General features: G+C 46.1%; 1 long non-coding RNA gene across 3 annotated transcripts in view; it reads left to right on the top strand.

The window, feature by feature from the left end:
• The first annotated feature begins 2,051 nt into the window (after window positions 1-2,051).
• LOC144786152 (uncharacterized) overlaps window positions 2,052-6,214 on the top strand; it is a 166,638-nt gene continuing 162,475 nt past the window's right edge. Inside the window, exons 1-2 of one of the 3 annotated variants that reach the window (XR_013602086.1) lie at window positions 2,052-4,014; window positions 5,333-5,457. This is a non-coding gene — a long non-coding RNA (uncharacterized LOC144786152). Of the gene's footprint in view, window positions 4,015-4,951; window positions 5,458-6,214 lie in introns of those variants that run through there. The other 2 variants (XR_013602087.1, XR_013602085.1) reach the window with 2 other exon arrangements.

Below are 6,214 nucleotides of genomic sequence, written 5' to 3'. Positions count from 1 at the left end.
CCTGCCTCATCCGGCGCCGACTTTAAGTCCACCACGACAAGCTCCGCTTCCGAAGAAGGGGATGGCGCCGGGGAGGCAAGTCTTCGTCGCTGCACCGGTGCTGACTAAGCCTCAGCCGGCTCCAGGTCCGAAGGAAGAATCGAAGCATGGGAGGGGAGTCTACGGCGCTGGACCGGCGCCGACCCCGGACAAGCGGCCACCTGCCCGGAAGTCCGAGGTGTGCTCGAAGCAATGCTTTGAGCACCAGCAACCACCCGGGACGCCACAGGGAGCCCCATGGGACTATGCAGCGCGGCAGGGGTGCTATGGGTTGGAGAGGGAGACCCAGCGAGGCCACACCCTGACAACACCATATCTCCTTCGTCCATGGAGGGCAAGGGCTTATTTGGCGCCGGGAGCGAACCCACCGGTGAGTCCGTCGGGGACCCCGTAAGTAGCAGAGGCCTCCGAGGATGCCCCAGGGACTGGAGAGGACCCAAGGAAGGCCTGAAGGGCCGCTCCATAAGCGTCCATCTGGGTCCGAGTCACCCCTGCACCCGTAAAAGGCAGATAAGGGAGGGGCGACTCCCAAGGGTGCACGTCCAGAGGGCTCCGGGAACTAGTGCCCCCGAAAACAGAGGGAAGTGAGGTCGAGGACCTCGGCGACATGCGCCGCGACTTACCCATAAGGGGCGAACGACGTCTCTGGGCCCCCGAGGGCGACCAAAGCCACAACTGGAAATCAGAGGGGCCTGTCGTGATGAGGAGCCGGAGGTCGAGACGACTCTGACTAAGGCAGGTGAGCCGAAAGGAGCTTCATCCGGCGCTCCTGCCGGGACTTCGCCTTAAGGTGTTGGCAGGCGTCACAATCCGTTGAGTCGTGGTGTTCGCCCAGACTCCACATACAGATAAGATGGGGGTCCGTCGCAGACATATGCAGTGAACAGGAGGTACACGTTTTAAAGCCCGAAGGCATCGCACACTGTTCCAGACGCGAAGCGTCAAAGGGGCCTGAAAACAGGCCAGACGAACCGCATACTCCGGATCCGCATTGCACGCGAAAAGGAAGGAAACTTACGTCAGTGCACCGGAAGGGACTTATTTGACCTCGATGATGTCATGTACGTGGACTACGTCAGGGCGGGATCGTGTGGCGCGGTCCCCCAGCGCGCAGAGGTGCTGCTGCAAAAAAAATTCCGGGTCCAGTCTGACATATTCTAATATTCTAAGTTAAGGAATCTGCGGCCAGATGTCTCTATCAGATTAAACTTTACTTGCTGATACCCCTTGTATACAGCTATTAACATCTCTTAGGTCAACCTCATCACTGTAGATTATCTAATTCTCATTACCATATCACTTCTTGGCTGCTCAGCTGTTTGACAGCCTGGATTTTCGTCTACAGACATCTTTGTAACAGCTTTTGTTCACCCCAAGGCAGAAGAATGGAAAAACAATCTAAAAATTGGGACAGTGATAGAAAGAATCAATTTCTGCTACTTTGGCATCGCTTGTGGTAAAAGTAGATCAAAGCCCTCACTTCCAGTGGCTCAGTTGACAATGGAGACCCCACCTACCAATTCTAAGGTCACTTTAGGTTGGGATGGTGGTTAAGTGACTGTATTAGTTCACTGACTGCTAGACAATGCTGTTTGTTTAAATTTCCTCCAGCAACCTCATCTATCAGAGAACTTGCGGTGTGCAGTAATGAACAACTACAAACCTCATACTGGTTATTTAAATTGAAATTTATTTGCCCATTTTAGACTTCCATGTTTACCTAGCCTTCAGATTACATACAGCATACAAAGACACAACACATCATTTTAAAATGCCAGCTTTTCACACTTTAAGGTGAATGCATTATAAAAAGCCTGCCCAACAGATCTGATATCGACTTGAATAAGCAACGGTTTTAAAAATGTCTTTTGTTCTGATAGCATAGTCGGACACAGCAACACTATATGCAGTATTTCCTAGGAATCTCTGGTTATACAGACACATAAGTAAATCAAGCCTACTTTGATTTTCCTCCATTTTAGCAGGAGCCACAGTCGGAATAACACAGGTAGCTTTAGTAACATGGGACTGCGGGTGCTTAAAGGGTAATTGGATATACCAGGAGTTTCTTCTACTTCATGCAAATTGGCCAAAGATCTTTTTACACCATACAACCTCATCAGCATAAAGGAAAAGTGTAGTAATGATGACACGCTGGTAAGTTGTAATCCAAGTAGGTTTATTCAAGTAAGTACACAGGTAGTATAAATCTTCATCAGTCCATATCAACAGCCTCGCCAGGAGCAGCCTGCTAGCTGCTCAGCTCCTCTCACCAACTGTCAACACTCATCCAGTCACACAGGCATTCCACACATAGTCCACACACCAACATTCCACTCAGAACACTCACACAGGCTGAGCAGCTAGGGACAGGATAACATAGGAGATAACATAGGAGAATAACCATGACATCCGAATACTACATCACCTCTTCCGCATCGAACAGAAGAATATCAAAACCAATGCATTAAACTATAAACATAAAAGAACAGCAATGATAAATAGTCCACAACCCAGGGATGAAGGAAACACCGCCCGCATTATAAAGTGGAAATTAACTATTTAAATCAGAGTCAAAAGCCCAGACCCATCCTCGATTATTCTGCATTGCTTTGATTTGTCCAGATGTCATATTATGATTACGTTTTTGTTTATATGCTTTACATTGCTGAATGTGCTTTGATTTTGTGTTTTCAATGAATAATTTATTTTTTTAAAAATAATAAAGCCCAGACCCAGGGATTACGAAAACACAGCAACACAAGAGGGTAAGGAACTAAAGACAAGAAGAAAAGATGGATACAGAATACCCTTCCCCCTCCTCTAATACTGAAAATTAAATGTAAAGATGTAAATTCTCCATGTAAGGAGACTAGTCATGTGGACCAAAGGGACTAAAACCCAATATCCTGCCCCCAGCTAAAGCAAGGGACAACAATGTTACATAATGTGCTCTCCATGTTGGGAGACAAGTAATGTGGACTAAAGGGACTAAAACCCAATATCCTGCCCCCACAATTAACAAGGGACAACCTGTAAAAATTTATATGCTTTCTGTGTGAGGAGGCACACAAGGAGAAAACCATGCAACAAACAAATAACGTGCGGCACAAGGTGTCTTACGCACGCAAGGAAAGTGTCTCCTTGCAACATTACCACTCTTTAAGATAACCCTCATGTAAGGGTACAGTAGCTCATTCATACACCCACCCCCATGTAGGGATTACAGACTGAAAAACTATATGGGACTGTTACCCAAAGCCATCCCATATGTAAGGGATACAACTGTAATGGGGCTATAACCCAAACCACACCCCAGATAAAACTGTGACTGCCACCCACAAAACACATGGGCCACCCATATGTAGGCAAACGTAAACTGTGGAATCACGACACATGAAAACTTCATTCGTAAGTATGTAAAAACATTTTCAATTGTAGTGCATTAATAAACTGTGAACCACGCAGGTGAGCGATCTCTCACCCAAGTAAATATGGGCAGAGCACACCCACTAGACAAGACAACATCCCCACAAGAATTAACACTACAGCTTTAACTAAATGCACCACAACTCTAAACTGCTAGAACACGTTCTCTAAAGTGTGCTCTGAAATTGAATATACTTCACATGTAGACACCTAAAACATCCATTAGAGGTACAGGACTGTATGTGTGTCTCCAGAAAACATCCGTTCCGTCGTAAATTTGCGTGAAGAAAGAAGTACCTGTAAATATTTGCTTGTGGATAAAAGAACAATCCTGGCAACTTTAGTTAAACTTTATGTAAAGCACAACGTGGTTGGCCAAACGTGCCGGATGGAGGATCTTCATGGAGTGTAACTCCAGACTCAAAATGGCGGCACGCACAGTGATGCCACGCTGGATGGCTCCAGTCACGTTCATGTTAGACAACGTGTATATGCAGCGCGATGCTTGTGGAATTGCTACGATGTCACGCGAACATTGTAAAGCAGGTAAGAGCGCGCTCAGCTTGTGACACGCCGCCCTGGTTTTTTTAAACATGGAAAAAGCGGTTGAACTAGCAATGATATAATGAAGACTCAAAGGACCTCAATAATAAAAGACGATAAAAATCTGACCTCGAATGTCCTGCTCCGCATGCCAACTCATGACCAGAATTGTAAAAATGGCAAACACTCCCTACAAGACAATGAGCACAGCTGTGAAAACACATTTTGTAACTTTTACAGTTCGAGTGCAGTAAACACATCAGTTTTTAGACGCAGCAACACATAAAGCTTCTTTACAAAACTCTCCAGAAACGGGTTGCCAGGAGCATGAAAACAAGCATATACTTCCTTGCACACACATCCGGATGACAATCACCACGTCCATGAAAATCTTGAAGTGCGCAACGTTCATGTTAGAAATGCCAAATAAAATGTCACAAATGATGATAGTTACATCTCTTGAAGGTACATTGGTTGAAACCAGACGTAGCAAACCAACACCACCACATACCAAAATGTAGCAAGTACACACCGCACATGCCTGTCCCCTCCAAAGCACACATCTTATGGAAATGCAAGTTGGCATGGAGGACGACACTCAGCATAGCGTCCATGAAATAAGAGTGGTGGCATACCTTACATGAAAGCTTAGTTCTTGTCGTAGTGTCAGCATGAGATGGGGTACAGCACGCTTGTGTGGGGGCTGTCCTATGTAATGGACACAGGTGGGGCTGCTCAGCGCGCTGTACCGGTTTCATTTGTCCCTTTTGTAGCACAATGTCTTTAAAGAGATTCTCTTGTGACTCCTTTTTGTAGCATCTTATTTCTGTTGCGTACGCCTATCGTCTCTTCCATATAGTAGCTTCTTCCCAACATGTTGTAGAAGGCATCTTTAAATCTCTTCAGGCTACTTGTACCAACTGTAGTGCGTGGGAAGGTCTCCAACTCTTGGTCAAAATGTATGTAGTAATGATGACACGCTGGTAAATTGTAATCCAAGTAGGTTTATTCAGGTAAGTACACAGGTAGTATAAATCTTCATCAGTCCATATCAACAGCCCCACCAGGAGCAGCCTGCTAGCTGCTCAGCCCCTCTCACCAACTGTCAACACCCATCCAGTCACACAGGCATTCCACACATAGCTCACACGCCAACATTCCACTCAGAACACTCACACAGGCTGAGCAGCTAGGTACAGGACACATAGGAGATAACATAGGAGAAAAAACATAACATCAGAATACTACAAAAAGTCCAATAGATTTCTCTCAATATCGTTGTTTCTGCACACAGACATCTTTTTTGTTATTATTAATGTAGGATCATAGTTTAGCCTGTCTTTGGCAAACCGACTCATCAATTTCAGTCTCCCTGTATCACTACTGACGAGCCACCAAAACAGGTCCATGAGACAATCACCAGCAGGCCATGAGCACTCCCATCAGGTAAGAGAAGTAAAAAACTGAGCACTTGCGTTCTATTTGCAGCTTGAGGCAACGTGGATATGTATGTATGCTTCAATTTCTGGTGCCTTATGTACGAAACAGGGCTCCGGTTGCACTGCACTTGCGGCATTATTAACCCCTTGGGCGCGGCCGCGATTCTGTGCCTGTGCGGCCGTTTTAATGAGTGGGCGGGTTCATGACGGCCCCCAGCTGTCATCAGCACACGCCCACCGTGATGCATGACGGACGGGGCCGTCATCAGCATGGAAGGGGTTAATGGCTAATCCTGGTGGCGGCCATGAAAAGAAAGAAAAGCGTTAGACCTCGAATACATTCACATTCCTGAGGCACGCGCCAGTGACCGGGAGCCACCCACAAACAATGTCGCTATTTACTTACGCACCTCTGGTAGAAAAAAAGATATTTCAATTTCACTCAAATGGTTGAACTTTCTTTGAATATACATAATGTGTGTAACGCTATTGAATACTACTAGTTTGGGTTTGCAATAAAACCGTGGGTGAGTTGTGAATGTGCACTCAGGAGCCACGCCAGCCTTATCTTGTTGTACTTTTGTGGTATATGTAAAGGATCAAGGAGGAAAACCAGGCCCAGATTTACTTCGTTTTGGTGCAGCGCAACAAGACACCTTGCTGCGCCACATGAAGGCAGCAGGATAGTGCCATATTTACTAATAAATCACACATTCCTGCTTTCTCTCTGTGGCTGGCACGCTTTGTGCCATGGTGAAAAGGTG

This window comes from Lissotriton helveticus, chromosome 10, assembly GCF_964261635.1.
Source record: "Lissotriton helveticus chromosome 10, aLisHel1.1, whole genome shotgun sequence".
NCBI classification, from domain to species: domain Eukaryota; kingdom Metazoa; phylum Chordata; class Amphibia; order Caudata; family Salamandridae; genus Lissotriton; species Lissotriton helveticus.
The sequence above is the reverse complement of the archived record's forward strand: the minus strand, read 5'-3'. Positions and strand labels throughout refer to the sequence as shown.